The 15999-nt window shown below is 39.5% G+C and overlaps 1 long non-coding RNA gene across 1 annotated transcript; it reads right to left on the bottom strand.

Annotated features, from left to right (window-relative positions):
* Positions 1-231: 231 nt before the first annotated feature.
* Positions 232-5785, bottom strand: LOC108493934. Its single transcript, XR_001873658.1, has 3 exons — positions 5701-5785; positions 1410-1554; positions 232-379 (listed from the first exon to the last, which is right to left on the bottom strand). It is a non-coding gene; the product is annotated as an uncharacterized LOC108493934 (long non-coding RNA).
* Between the last annotated feature and the right edge of the window lie 10214 nt (positions 5786-15999).

Below are 15999 nucleotides of genomic sequence, written 5' to 3'. Positions count from 1 at the left end.
TACTTTTAATCTAATGCAAAAGCTGAATTTCAGACTTTTAAAAGTGAAAGGCTAGCATCTACCTATCAGTGATACTACCTAACTGCTCATACTGGGTAACTGTGGAAATAACAGCACACAATACATTTAATTTCTAAGGCTGAGCAATCAGGGACCATTACAGGAATATGGAAGACACGAGTAAAGCAATTAAGATAAGTGAAATGTCTTTCATTACTTGTATCAAACAAGCGAACTATTCAGAAAGATGGGCCAAGTTGCTGAACTTGCTCAAAATAAATGACTGGTGCAACTTTCCATGTGTGCTGACTGTAATTCAGACATTGTGTTAGCTGGGTTGGCTCTTTGTCGGCTTCCTCCTGGGGAACACTCTCAGCTCCTGTTTAAATAAGAGTATTACTTGTTTTCAGTGAAATGAGAGATAAACTGACAGCCACAAATGAAAAGTAATTGACTAAGCAAGTTTTGTTTGTAGACAAGAGTATTTACGTGCCCCTGAGTTTGCAAACATATAAGGAAGAAGTGACTTCTTTACAGTGGGACTGCTCCAGTGTGGGCAGTTACTCATTTGCTGAAATGTTCACAAGATCAGAATACAACATCCAGAAACTCAGCTGCTACACCCAAACATTTTTCCCACAGCACCCGGTTCTTAGTCACTGCTCTCCAGGGAGAGCAGACAATGTAGAGCAGACAGCGTAGGTCAGAAGTCATTGTGGTCAGTGTGTGGCCTATTTAGTAAAAGAACTTATCTTGCTCATTTTCCATGATTCATATTTCAAGACTGCATTATTAATTTCTGTCAGACATAGGCACTAGATTTATACTAAATGAAGAGCTGCAGAAAGGCTTGTCATTTGTTCTACAGCCTAGTGTGAGAGCACCGACTTCACTTATATACAAGCTAACACTTATTTTTTGATCAATTGTGTTAAGTTTATTAATGGTTAGTATTTTCAAAAGTTACAAATTATTTGGGGTAGCTCCATCACAGAGATTCCTTCAGGCAGAGTGATATTCAAAAGCAGGTCCTCCATCCTTCTGAAAAGCCCACGGCTCCTTGAGGCCTCTCAAGAGGGTCTCCTGAGACCCTGTGCCACTTTGGAGCATCTTTGCTGGTCATTTTAGTTACCCTGCAAAGAAAAGGACCTGCCTGACATGCTGCTGTTTGCTACCACCCCTATGGAGCCTGCAGTGCTGTATCCTTTTGGAGATGTGTAAATAATTATATTATTTGCTGTCATAATATTTACTTAACCAATACTAACCTACTGGTAGTGGGTAGTCTTAAGATCAATGTTCAATGAACTCATGAGCCTGAAGGAGAAGTAAAAGGTATCCCTGAAACCCCTGTGTAACCATTCCCAGAAGATGACTGCAGAGAGAGAGTGGCCGTTCTGCCTGCTCACCACTGTCCACAGAACCTTCCTGACCTCCCGGGCTCCCAGTAAGAACTGAGGGAAGAAGCAGTGCCAACAGCTTACAGGAGCTCTGCAGAAAGTGATAACTTCATTAAACAGTGCAAAATTTACACCACAAAACACCCCAGGAGAGCTGTGGAAAAAATGCAGTAATGTTTTTTAAATACTTCGGTCTATTAATTCAAAAAATATACATTGGCAGGAGGAGGGGAAGTCGTTTAATAATTTTAATGGCCAACACTTAAGAAAAGATTAAAGGTCTAATATATTAAAAAGGAAACTCTGCTGATGGTAATCAGTTTTGCTGCTTTTATGCATCATTTTGTTCCGTGTTTGTGTATGAAATGAGGTGGGGAGGAGGGGTTGAGGGAAATTTGAAGATTTAGGGAGATTACTGCCTTCATGAGAGTGTTTTATTGCACTTCGGCAGTTCTGGATTTAACCAGAAAATCCAATTGTGGAAAAAGGGTGAAACAATCTGTTTTTCCTCTAATCAATCACAAGGTTGCAGGACACATTAAAATAAATTTGCGACTGCCATTTTTCTTCCTTCCCACTGCTGTCGTAGCAAATGGTGATCCAAAAGCTGACTGACACTTCACGTATCAGCTCGGATGCCTGCTGCCCTCCTCCTTTTACCAATTCTTATGATTACAAACAAATAACTTCAGAGCTGTTATGAGAACATGGAGAGCAGCCTTATGGCAGATGAGGCATTTTAATAGGGACTAACCCTGAAATATCAGCAAAATTACAATCAGTCACATTAAGTAGTATGAATAGAGTAACAAACAATGTAAAGTATTCCTCCTCACTTTTGCCTACAGATGCCTGTTATTCCTAAGTTAGTTGTTACCTCAGATATAGCAACTAGCAACAAAAATCAAAAGCAATGTGTTCAAATCAATACAGAGTGCAGAATCATTCCCTGCCATTGCAACAAAGAGCAGTAGTTTAAGCACAATACATCCGTGCAAAGTTTCAAATCCAAGGTAAATAGAATTTTACACCTCTAAATGTTCAAATTCAGGACACCAGAAATGCAGATCACTCGCAGACCACTGGCAGACTGTTCATGGTACCCATGCAAGCTGGTTTCTGTGACTGCCATGTAAATATACACCAGTGCTGAGGTACAACTCACCTTATCATCTTAAACACAGGAATCCATCTTACATGCATCTAGGCTGTAAGAGAGTGCTACAGGAACTATGGCCAATCACTGCTGAGGAAACCTTCCTTTATGTTGAGCATGGGTATAGAATAGACAGTTGATTTTTAGACAGTTAAATTTAGATTAATTCCATCCAACATTGACTTTTAGGAGAAGCAGTTATTTAGTTACTACTGTGTCAGTGATCCAAGATGAGACCTTTGCAGGTATTGAAGATTACAGACTCAGTTTTAGTTGAGTGAGGTAATTAACACCATTTTTGAACAGTAATTTATCTTATCTTCCTAACTCCTATGAATGGTTTCCCCCTGTCCACCACAGGCAAATCCCTCAACCTGTTCACAAGAGGAAGGTGCTCCCACACATATTTTTTTTCTTCGACTGTTCTCTGCTTCTGTCAAAGACTGTGCACTTGAATTGCAGCATCAGAGCCCAGATAACAACATCTGCATCTGGGCTGAACAGCTGTGACAGGAACGAAACAAAATCCCTTGGAAGATTCCAGTAACAAGGGAACCCATCTAGGCATATAAACACTACCCATACACAAAGGCTCCATCCTACAGCCTTTTACATGCAAGATGGCATTAGGATTTGTAAGGGCTGGTATCCGTGCCTGTGAGCATGGACATTAGATGGTACTGAGTAATTTGAGTAATTATTTTTTGCTGATGTTGTCCAGATAACAATTAACTGGGACAGTGGTGAGCAAAGTGAAACCACTACTAGGTATGGAAAAGAGTGCTGTGTTAGGTTCTATGGGGTATTTGTTTTACGCCATATTTTCTGGAGGTGTTTCTCATTTCTCTTTTCTCTAGTGTCTTTTGTAAGCACAATGTGAAAGTGGTGTACAAAGGTTAAATATTAATATAGATTCTCTCACGCTTCATTGACAATGTTCAGATGTAACACTGAAAAAAAGAGTGGTTGAAATAAATCTTTGCTTTCCAGCATGAAAATAAAATGCTGAAGTATAAGAAGACAGTTAAGCAAAATACCATGGCCTGCCACTCCTCAGAACAAAAGCAGCAACGGTCAGGAAGGTTTTGCTGAGTAACGTTGTAGTGGAACTGAAAGAGAAGCAGCAGAAAATACAGAGAGAGCTTAAAGAAGCACTGGGCACGTAGCCTTGAGAAAAGTCTTCAGACAGAATTCTGGGCTGAGAGCTGAGCAGCAAAGGGCTGAGAACATAAAGAAGTATCACCTGTTTGCATTTTCCCCTGTGGAAGTGTATGACTGTGTGCATTTTTTTTGTGCAAAATACGCAAATAAGAAATTATCAGCAAAGATATCAACTCCGCTGATCATCTGTATTTCTAACTAAATAAAGTCACAGCCTTGAAAATTAACGTAACTTTCAGATAGAAGGGATAAGAGCATACTGTTAACTTCTCATAAACATAACTTTATATGGGACAAAATTTTTCTGTTGTTCATTCACAACAATTTTATGTTTGTTTGTATCCTGCATAAAAATAACAAAGATATGCCAAGTTTCACTCATATGGATATGTGGTGAATATATGTTACCACATAAATATTTATCAGACATATTTTCTTCTGTGCAAGAACTGCATTTAACTTCATCAATTCAATTTCATTTAAAAAAGACTAAGCCAGCATATTGAACTGATTTCTGGCACAATGGTAAGATTTTTTTTTTTCTTTACTGTCATTTTAATTCATTATATTACTGTGCTATTTTTAAAAGGTCCCATTTATATTGTACATTGCAGTTCCATAGATTAACGGTTGGAAACTAAAGATTAATTTACAGGAAATGCAAGGAAGGCAGCAAAGCGTAGTCATAGGAGTTATCTTGAGTTATTTCAGATAATATACCACAAGATCTTCACCATGGCATATTCTACACAGTTCAGATTTTAAACTTTTAAAGGCAGGGGTTAACTATTTTTGTTGCTTCCATGAAACAACTTAAGTATACCGTGTCTTATGCTAAATTAGATCTTCATTTCATTTTATCTAATACATAGCATGGTAAATTCTGCCTACAATTTAAAAAGGGGAAATTAATTGCTATAAAGTACCAATAATACAGCTCAGAGCAGAACATTACAATATTTCAGTTGCAATTACAAAAGTGAAGCCAGTGCAGGTGAACAGCAGCTGAAATTTATCACCACCTGATGGCTGTTCAGTGGACCATGGGAAGGGAATTAACTTGTCTGTCCAGTCTGGAGCTGAAAACTCTCTGTGTTTTAGAAACTGCCACCAAACCTGGCACCTTCATTGGCAGAGATCAAGGGTTAGGTGGGAGTTGGAGAAACAAGTATTGCTGTGCTTTTAACTGCTGACAGACTAAGTGCAGAACTTCATTTGTCAGAGATGATGGCAAAAGCATTCAGAAGTTTTAAAAAAGCTCAGAAAAGAAAAAAAAAATCCTCCAGTAGACAGTTACAGCCTTAGCACAAATTTGCCAAGTTCTTGTTTATTTGCAGTCATGGGACTGGACACTGAAAAAAAGTCTGTCTACAAAAGAATTACATTCACACAAGCAGGAGTTATGGTCTTGGGGCAGAAATTAATGGGTGAGGTTCTCTGGCCTGTGTGATACAAGAGGTCAGACTAACTGATCATGATGGTCCCTCTGGCCTTTTAAATCTATGATTCTGTGATCAGTAGACGGAAAGCAAACTGTTTGCAAAGTCAGGCAATGTCTCTTTTCTTTTAGTCTACATAGTGACATTTGCTTTGGACATTTTATACTGTAAAATATACAGATGTGAATATGATATTCTGCACATATTTGGGCATTATCCATTCCCACAGAAAGCTTTTTGCATCACAGGCTGGATCACACAAGCCATTTTAGGTCCTCTTCTGCTCTCAGTATGGCAGACAGCACTTTATCACTTGAGTAATGCAAGTGTTAGAGGAAGCAAAATAGATCCGTCAGTGCTCTGTGGATTTTAGGCTTGCACTTGAGGAGTACATGAGTAAAGGCAAAGTTATTCTCTGTCCCTGTCTCTTCTTATTCTCTCCTCTCTCACTCTGATGCATAATCAGGCTCCTTGCATCACTGAAAGAAATGATAAACAATTTCACCATCAGGACTAGGGAAAGTTGGATGGAGTTCTGACCAACCTGGTTTGGTGGGAAGTGTCCCTGTCTATGGCTGGGGGGATTTGAACCAGAAGATCTTTAAGGTCCCTTCCAACCCAAACCATTCCATGGTTCTATGACTACACGTGTGTACAGAACTAAGAAGTTTCCAACCATCATCAACAAAGTTAAGTTTAGCAGCCCTCCTGACTGTTCTGCTGGTCCTGATGGAGACGCATCAAAAACTGAGAGATTTAGTTTGGGAAGGCTAGATTTTCTTTTACAAAGGCTTTAATTTTTTCAAATAAGAAAATTCCATAAAAAAAAGAGAAGCCATAATACTGTCAGTTGGATAGAAGATGGCACTGCAAATACAAAGTGACAGACTGGCTATCCAAGTGAAGCATACAATTAGTTCTGAATACCTCTCTTTCAAAATTATACTGATAATTGGCAATCTTATTCACCTGAGTTTGCATTTGGCTAAATGACAGAGAATTCTATTACCTGATGCATTTTTTTTTAAAGTTCATTTGCAAATAGCAGGATTTACTATTTGTGAGAGGCCAGTTTTCTTTCTATTAAAAAAAAGAGAAAATTATTAAAGCAGTTCTAAAGGCATGATTCCCATTCTTAGCACATGGTATTTATCACCAGATTTAGGATTGTGGAATAGGCTTAGGAGTCACTACACAAGCTATATAACAGCAATACCTCCCTGTATTTCCTTAACCACCATTTTTTTCTCTTCGTTCCTGCTTATTTCTTTTCTTCCTCCTTTTGTGCTGGCACCACTGTGCATCTGGTCACGTTGTGAAGCAGCCACAAGAACAAGAACTGACTGAGGACAAAAAACCAGCCCAAAATGAACAAACAATAAAACCCAAACGGTATTAAAAAAGGAAAAAAGGGAAGGGGGAAGAGTTCTTTTCAAAACTTTTTTCCCAGAACCAGGGTGCTTGTGGGACAATAGATGGAGTTACTCTGGCAGAGCAGAGGAAGGTGGCACATGGGGCAGGGTGGGCAGGACTCCTGTGATTTGCTCTGAGCATCACCTCTGCCTGGAAACAGGTTGTCTGGACTGTCTGCAGCCTTAATGAGCGGCATATGTAAGGAGATATTTCCAGCCTCTCTAGTTTTGCATGACAGGTATTCACCCTTTCCACATCTCAGTAGCTGTGCCATTTTCCATTCACCCTCGCTGTCCCGTGACAGTTTGTCACAAGTTCAGAAATTGACTGTCAAGTTATTATTTGGAATGTACTTTATTGCCACAAATGAATACTGTATTGACTTTGCTCCAAAACAGGAGGAAAGATCTGCACTCTGTGCTAGATGCTACCTGCAGTGAAGTAGAGAATAAACCCCCCAGCACAGGGAAGGACTGACTATTATCTCTCCAACCTCTGCTCAATGTCTTCTGTTAGTCTGGAAGGAAACAGGATAATGGAAAGTTTTGATTTCAGCAAAATAACACCTCTAAGGAACAGTTTCTTATGTCAGAAGCTTGGCTTCTTTTTCCCCTCCGAGAACACATTGCCACATGATGACCTATGCCAGGTACTTTCTGGGAACGTGTGGGGGGGAAAGTTTTAAAGCCTATTTTAATCCTTCCCCTCGTTGACACCTCATTGTTTTAGACTTGTAATGATAAATGTGATAATGAGTAATGACATCTATTCATGGAACGTGTGAAAGCAGGTCTGAAATGTCAGGATTTAGCGTGAGGAAAATGTGTCTCCAGCAAGGTCAGCTGCATTGACTTACTTTAGCCCATCCCTCATTAAAACACAGGCTGGATTTCTCATAAGTCTGGGCAGAGCACATTCTCCGTCTCTCTGTCTCCGTCCCCCTGCGCCTGCAGTTTTTTTAGATGGTGCTCAAAGGCCAAATTATGTGAATTTTCAAACTCATTGTTCCCCATTAAAATGCTAATTCTGCCTGTGATTCCTATTGTTTAATCCCTTGAGTGCTCTAGGACACGCAAGACAGAGTACACATTCTGTGAAAGAGCTCTCACCCTGCATGTTTCTCCGTCCCACTGCCAACAGCCGGCCAGGACAAATGGTGCGGCTTGGCGAGGGGACAAGAGGCTTCAGCAAGGTGCAGCAAAAGAGCTGTACCCAGTTGTCACACTGATGGTGCTTCTGACGCTACCTACGATTCACCTCTTCTCTGCTCTTTCACGCAGACTTAAAATGCTTATCACCGTAGTGCCTGAGTGCTTTCTAACAGCACAGCAACCACAGCAGCCAACATCTTTCTCCTCTCCCCCTGCCCCCAGGGAGAGGGCCAGTGTAGAGAAAAAACTTTGGTAGAGGGAATTTTTATTATTTTTTTTTTTTAATGAGTGCAAGATAGGAAAGGAAGATTGCTTTTAAACTGTTTATTAGTGTATATGTTATTTGAACTTTATATGGGGCAAGGGAGAGTGGTCAAAAAATTTACTTGGAGCAGATGATGATGAAGGGATATGATGGTTTACAGACTCAGGGTGGATGTGCTTTTCTGGAAAGCTTTGCTCTGATCACCATTGTGCCAGAGACTTGAAGGTGCCAACCACAGTCCTGGTATATTGGAGTATTGTTTAGATACCACAAAGCCAGGCCTGGGATGGCTATCAACAAGAAAGACCAAGATTCTGAATTTGACACCCACAATTTTAGCAGTGGTAAGCACGAACGGCACCAAGCTGACCCTGTGTGGGTTGCTACTGTTAGATGACAATAATTGTGCTTTTCCATTGTTTTTGGTTTAGCTTTTGTAGACCTTTAGGCAGGTGAGACAAGACACTGACCTTTGCTTCCAAAGGAAAATGAAGATTTGACATTTTCACCTAGAAAACGGGACCTTTCCACTTACCATAACTAGGAAAGGATCTCATTTGACACCCTATGCATGTGTCTGGCAGAAAGAAGGTTGCCTTCATTGCAAGAAGAGGAAAGAATATTCACAGATAATGAATTAAAATCTCCATGACTGAAATATTTTCTGCAGGGCTGCATATTGTCATTTTCATTCTGATACCTATCACTGTAGAAGACATCTTTGTTCTACTTTGTAATATTTTACCAAAGTGTTGTTCACAACCACAATCTTAGGATACAAGTGAGGAAAGGGAGAGGATGTAACATTTATTAAGTCAGCTAGTGTACTGGGAAAAACATTATGCTTTTGGATTTGGCATTAAGGGATAAGCTTTATCCAACTTTATCAGTTTGCCTAAGAAAATATCTTTCTTCCAAAATACTCCCATTAAGCTCTACTTATATTTTTATGACTATATCTAGTTTTTGAGGTTTCTGTTAAACCACTGACACTTCCCCCTGCTCTTCTAACTCCAGTCATTTCTCTATACTTGCTGAGCCATTTCTACTCCATAATAAAGTTATCATCCATACTTGGCAGACATTGCCTGAGAAGACTCTGCAATGCTGAGTATATGCTCACTAGTTAGTTTCAAACTGTATTTCAACAATACCAAATGTCTTGTTGTGTCTTTATAGTTTGCTTTATACTAATTCATTCTGATTATTGCTGCCTTAAATTAACACTCAGGAATTTTGGCTGTAACCATCAGTAGAGTCCACCTAAAATTATGACCAGAATTGTTTTGGTTGGTTTGGGTTTTTTTTTCTGAACTTTTCATCATGGATGGAATAGACATTACCTAAGATTACCATGACCAGGTATCAAATCTAGGTAAAGGGCAGTAGGTAAAAAAATTATTAATTAAACTGTGCCTTGAGTAGCAAGGATTGGTTCAGACACAGCCCTGTGGAGGGCCTGTATTAGCAGTACACCATGGTGCCTTCTCTCCTTGTATTAGCCGTGCCAGCCAGCAAATGGAATTTTACAGCACAGACTTCCCCCTCTCCTTTTTTTTCCTCATCCAGCACCGTGCAGCAGACAAACAGGCAAACAGGCCAGATGAAAGTGCAGCAGACAAACAGGTAAACAGGCCAGATGAAAGTTCACGAGAGCCATCCCAAGTACAAATAAAAGAGTTTCCACTTCCTTGCACAGGAATGTGGCCCGTGTCATTGTCCCCGTGTCCTGGGGACGTTGGTCAGGAAAAGAAATGGAGAAAGTTACATTCAGATAATACAACTACCTGTTCATATGTAAGTAGGTGGACAACAGAATTGTAGTTCTAAGGTTTGAACCTAACTCCAAGAGTCTTGCAATTGCATTGTTCTCTGGAAGTGTGCACTCTTCTATTCTGTGACTTCATTTCATTTATCCATAGGAGCATCCTTTCTAAGCTGTGCCTACAAACCATCCATGTCATCCAGCATCAAGTAATTAACACTCAGGTGATGAGCCTGCCTTTTTACAATGAAACATACCCTCCTTTAAGTTAATCTAGAAGAAAGTCAAGATGCTCGATTAGTTTTATAAGGTCTACACACTAGTTTCCTTTCTCTAGACTTAGGTCTGCCTTCTGAAAGTCTGTTTGCTTTTTATCAGCATTTTTCAATACAAAATCATGTTTAGCAGTAAATATTTTACACAATTTATTGTGCTACTGAAGGCATAAACATCTGTAAAATTGCTGTATACTAATATAAAATGTCACCCTTGAAAGAAAAAAATTATACAGATTTTTTTGTTGTTGTTATTTCATATGTTCTATTTTAATAATTATCATTAATTTCTTATTCATTCCAGTTAGGGCATGGTAACAAATCTGTTAGACACAGGAAAAACATCATATTGTCACACTGTGTTTGTGAATTTAACCCATCTTCTTAGTGAGAGAGGATCTGGCTTTTAAAATAAAGGTACCAGAGGTGTATGTAAGAATGTTTTATAACTTGAATTGATACAGTAGATATTGTTCAAGCAGGTCTCTATTCCATTCAGTAAGTGCTTAGAGACTACTTTCACAAACCTATGGATTCACAATATACTGTCTTCATAATTTTCAGTGTTTGCATCCCTTGTGTACCATAGTTTGTAGTGTCATAGGAAACAGCCATGTGACTATAATGCTCATGAGGAGGAATAAAAAAAAAGCAGCAAACACAAGTATACTGACACATCTTTTATTGGTCTAATTCTCTCAGGCCACCTGTTCTGTGGCCGCGTAAAACCAAACAGCTGTGAACCCAGCGAACTCCGGGAAAGTGCATGAATCCAGCATTACAGACCAGGAGCCTGGCTGTGACCCAACTTCAGCTTCAGAAACAAAACAGGCAAAAACAAAACAAGAGTGGTGTTCGCATGACATTTTTAGTGGCCTGAAAATCTGCCGTATCGTGTTGCACCGAACCTGGCGCAACTGCAAACTGCTGCTGACAGCACGTCCTGCTCCTGCCCTTCCCTCCCCGCCTGCCCCCTGCCAGCGCTGTGGTACCCTCAGCTCCCTGGCAGAGAACCCAGTGCTCTGCCTCCCTCTGCCTACCTGGCTGTTTGGGTGGGTTTGGCTCCGGTGAGCCAGGCGATTAATCCAGCTCACCTTGCAGCCGCACAGTCATTAGGTCTGCTGGAGAGGAAAGGCAGAGGGAGCACACAGCCAGGTACAGGCAGATTGATGGGGGACATTAGCCCTTTCATTAGCATTCCCCCATTAAATGGGGCAGGTTTAACATGAAAATGGATGCTAAGGAAAAGCAACACTCCATTTGCCCAGTGTTTCAATAGTCTATATAAAGCATTAACAAATTCCCACACTCAACTAACATCAAAATAAAACAATGTGATCACGGGTGAGAATCATGTTCGATGAATTTTTGAGTTTGAATGTGTCAAAAACAGCACAGAACGACAGAAAAAGGTGAAGATATTTTCGGGAGTGCAACAATATATATGAAATATTATGCATGTGTCAAAACAGAGTGATATTTTCCATGCTCTTTGGTTCAATCTCACAGCTTGGTTAATTGATTTGGATGCCGCTTTAAAAATCTTTTTTCCATTTTAAGCTAAAGATGGAACATTTGAGACTTCACAGGAGTCCCTCAGCACTGACCTCATTCACACATTTTATAAACTATCCCCTCCGATAGCGAGGACCGAAGGACATGGTCCCGTAGTCCTTACAGGAGAGCTGAGCCTGTCATTTAAAAGAAGAGAGAGTCCTCTAGCGGAGAATTCTGAGTTCTACTCTCCATGTAGCATTTGAGGGATTTGACTTTTAACTGGTTTTATTATGCAAAAAACACCGCAGCTTATGAGCCCGTACAGTCAACATTTTAAATCCTCCAAGTTCATGCTCATTGTCAGCTTCTTTGACAAAGTTTCTGGCTCTCTTCACTCCCTCTCTTTCTTTTTTTTTTTTTTTTGTTTTTTTGGGGGTTTTTTGTTTTGGTTTAAAGGAGATTGCAGCTATTCAGGAGTCAAAAAATATATACATACTTCACTAATCTTATTTTTCTGCTATTAAAAAAAAGTGCCATCTGGTCAAGAAGGGGAAGGAAGGAAGGAATCACTTGTTTTATGCGACCCTCCCAACAACATGAACGATCAAATGGAGCGTCCGCAAATTGCTGAAACACTCTTGCAAATAACAAATGTGCTTCCAGGAACAAGTATTGGTTCACAAGTAATGTACCAGTAGCAGAAAGTTAAATTAGCAATGAATATCAATCACAATGAAGCACTCGACCAGCTCTTGATGTGACACAACTTGAAGGGACACAATGTACTTTGAAAGGGCACTGATGTAATAGGATGAGACACGGTGACCTTTGTATGGTTGCCTTATTTGCTACACAGGCAGCAATCAAGCAACTATAAACAGCTCTGAGATTTCTTTCCTGACCTCCCCTGAACATTTTTCATTTAATAACGTGTCAGTGGCTTTTACATTGTCCCTTCCTGTTTGGACTGCACAGAGATGGGGGAAAGAGAGACCAAGACAGATGGCAAAAGCCTGATCCAGTGGAGGAAGGCTTGCCCTCTGTGAAAGCCCTCTGTGAGTTACAGGGTTCAGGAGACAGAACTTGTGCTCATGTCAATAAAAGGAGCTGAAGCAGTTCAGTTCATCTACTCTCTTATTTTTCTCTGACATATATCATCTCAATCTGATATTCCTGTTACCAGTCTTCTATCTATCTTGCACCTGATAGGGAATTTCCTATGCAGGACACAGCCTTTATTGTGCTAGATGTATTGACAACTCTTGCAACTTTATTCCAAGCCTTGCAGTTTCTGGAAGTATTCACAGAGATCAGCTTCTAAAATTTCAAAAGAATGCTAGCTTCTATTTAAGGAAAAAGAAGAAAGAAAAAAAATAAGCAAGGGAAAACAATTAGTCTCCAAATCCAGAGCAGAAATGCAAAAATACAGAAAGTATTACTCTAAGTATGCTTCCTACTTTTTAAAGCCCTATGGCACTACTTTGAGGCTTGAGCTGTGATTTCCGAATGTCTAGAGCCGGCAGTTCTGTGCCAGTGATAATTTCTCATGTGGAGACTTTATTCTCCACCACACAGCTCTGGTCACTTCTGAGTTACAGGGCACAAAGTGAATTTGGCAGACAGCAAGATCTGTCTGTGTGCGTCAATCACACTTACTAAAATGTCTCTCCTTATTCATTACATTCAAATGCTTTGTGAGTAAACTAAGAGTGAATTGCAGCGTGGAGGATGTTCTAGTGGTTGGAGGGCACAATTTTGTTTGAAAAATGGAACAGGAACACATAATCTTCACAGCACTCTTTTCCTCCTTGCCTCAAATGCTGCAGTACTAGGAAACATAATCTTCAACAGTATTCCCACACATTTGCTTTCTAGTATTGTATCTGTGCTATCTCCCCTTCTATTTCTTTCCAGGGTAGCTATTTGTAATTGCTCATCTGTGCAGAAAAACTGAAGATACAAAGACAAAATAAGCATAAAACAGTATTTTTCTTCTAAAGATGAAGATCATTCAATAATGTCAAAAATAAAACATTATAAATACAGTCTTCACAGGATTTTCCTTCCACTGTATTCCTAATATTTTATATCTTTTTTTTTAAAATTACATTCTAGCAGATGGCATCTCTGAGTGGATGTGCAGAGACACAGGCCTCTGCCAGTAGCCTGTGTTCAGTCTCATTTGTTGTCATGAAAATTCTCCTAAGGGTTACATCCATCCAACAAAAAAATTGAAACCTACCGTAATTTACATAAGACTTCTCAAATAAATTTTAGTTGGCAACAAAGTACACCACCATCCCCATGGTTTCTCATTTTCCACTCATGATTTTTTTGTCTCTCAAGCATTTCCAGAAATACTATCTTTACTTTGGAAGGCCTCATCTCCCCATTTAAACTAGGAATAACAGAAATTCTTCATTGCCCAATCATTAGCTTAATATACTAAGCTTATGCCCAGCTTAATACTTCATTAGGAATGGAAGGCACACCTAACCTATGTAGGCAGAGAAGAAAAAAAAGAACCTGAAATGTGTCGAATAAATTCTAGAAAATGTACCTTGAATTTTCTGAAACCTAGTGAAGAATAACTGTGCTGTGCTTCTAGAAGACTTTGAGGGCCTTTCCCATGGATCCTCTGAAGACCTGATAACTAAAAAGAAGGTAAATTAGACTACAGTGTAAAGTGAAGCCTGCATTTGGTGCTTTGGGACTCCTGGTTACCCAGTGCCAGAGGTTTCAGTAAGAGTGAATTCAGCATCATCACAGAAAGCAACAGGGGCACAGCAGACAGAGTCATTCAGAGCCAGTGAAGCTGATTTCAGGTCTCTTTTTCAGTTTCTTAGAAAGGTTTCTACCAGGTGAAAGATAACCATTATCCCAGCTTTGACAGCTGGTGCCCTAGGAACACAGAGGTAACCAAGCCAGAAACCACTCCCTTGCACTCTGTTTTAAACCACTGGATTGCTCTCACCATTATCTCCTGGAATGATGTTTTTTCTGCAAGCACTTCTAGATTGAGGCTAGAAAGGGAAAAATCAATTTTCAATATGAAGGATAAGTGGTTGTAGGACTAATCTTCAGTGGTAGACTGCTAATGATGACACCTCTGTGGCTCTCGTCATTCCTATTGCAGTCCACTCTCTCCTCAAAAAAACAGGACAGGCTCCTGTTGACATGATCATCTTCACTTCAACTTTTGCAGACCCTTTAGGCACTTGATCTAGTATGCAAGAGTAAGAAAAAGTCTTTTTTATCCCAACAGATCCATAAATTCAGAAAAAAAATATGTAAAGCACACAAAACTTCACACATACTAATATATTTCTTAAAACTATGTGGTGCTTTATATCAGCATATTTGCAAAAATTATACAGTGATACAGGTTAGTTTATTAGCAATGCAGAATCCCTGAGGAACATGTATAACCTTTATATTCAGACTGCCTCTTTGACCACCTTAAATACTGTCTTTCCTTGATGCTTGCAGCCTATAATTACATCTGTACACAAGTCATTTTTGGTCAGTCATGTATTATTTAGTTGCTTTTAATCTTTCTTCATAAGACAGTTTTAGGTCAGTTGCTCAGAGTAAGTGCAGAAAATACTGAATGGTTTGAACTCCTGCTTCCATACTTTGTGCTGGGAGGACTTGCTTCCTGGGGTGCCCCATGAGCTTCTAAAGCAGAGCTGGATTATTCCAAGCTATTATAGGTAGTATTGGGAGAAATATGGAAGATTCTCCCACATTGGGTCTTATGCTCTTGATTTGAAGCCCCTGCTGAGAAGACCTATCAAGGTTATGCTTACAGAAAATTTTCCTCTAGTTTTTAAGACGAAGAAGTGTGAGTTTTGTGCAATGTAGACAGTCAAATCTGTTTGGGCTGAATCATCAGACCCCTGGCAATCATGCTGACCAGCTTTGTGTTCACTCTTTGCTCTTGTTAGTCTGACAGTCCATAAACATTTGTATTTTTTAATTATTTTGGTTTTTTACTGAGACCAGGGAAGGAAATGCTCTTTTTTTGTTGTGGGTTTTTTTTTTATTAATTAAATTGCATGCCAGTCTTCATATATAACAGGCTCCTGACATAGTAGAGTAGTATTATTAAAAAAATAATGCAGTTTGTCCAAGATGAAGTATATACAATGAGAAAAAATTTAATGTATCAGACAATTCTGACAGATTATCAGCTCATAATGTACATTGAGCGCTTGCAAAATGTAAAGAGAACGAGTGCCTTATGAATGTTTTTCTGAAGATGCATCATCAATAGTCTGATTACTCAAATATTTTATAAAGAAACCATAATCATAATGTTCTACGATCATTTGCTGACAAATGAAGCAAACCCAAAGTTCAGTCTCTGGCAACAAACAAGGAAACATGTCCTGTCCCATCCATTCATCCATCTATCCATCCATCCATCCATCCATCCATCCATCCATCCATCCATCCATCCATCCATCCATCCATC

The sequence above is a fragment of the Lepidothrix coronata genome, unplaced genomic scaffold (assembly GCF_001604755.1).
Source record: "Lepidothrix coronata isolate B3197 unplaced genomic scaffold, Lepidothrix_coronata-1.0 Scaffold21, whole genome shotgun sequence".
Lineage (NCBI taxonomy): Eukaryota > Metazoa > Chordata > Aves > Passeriformes > Pipridae > Lepidothrix > Lepidothrix coronata.
This window is presented reverse-complemented; position numbering and strand designations above follow the sequence as displayed.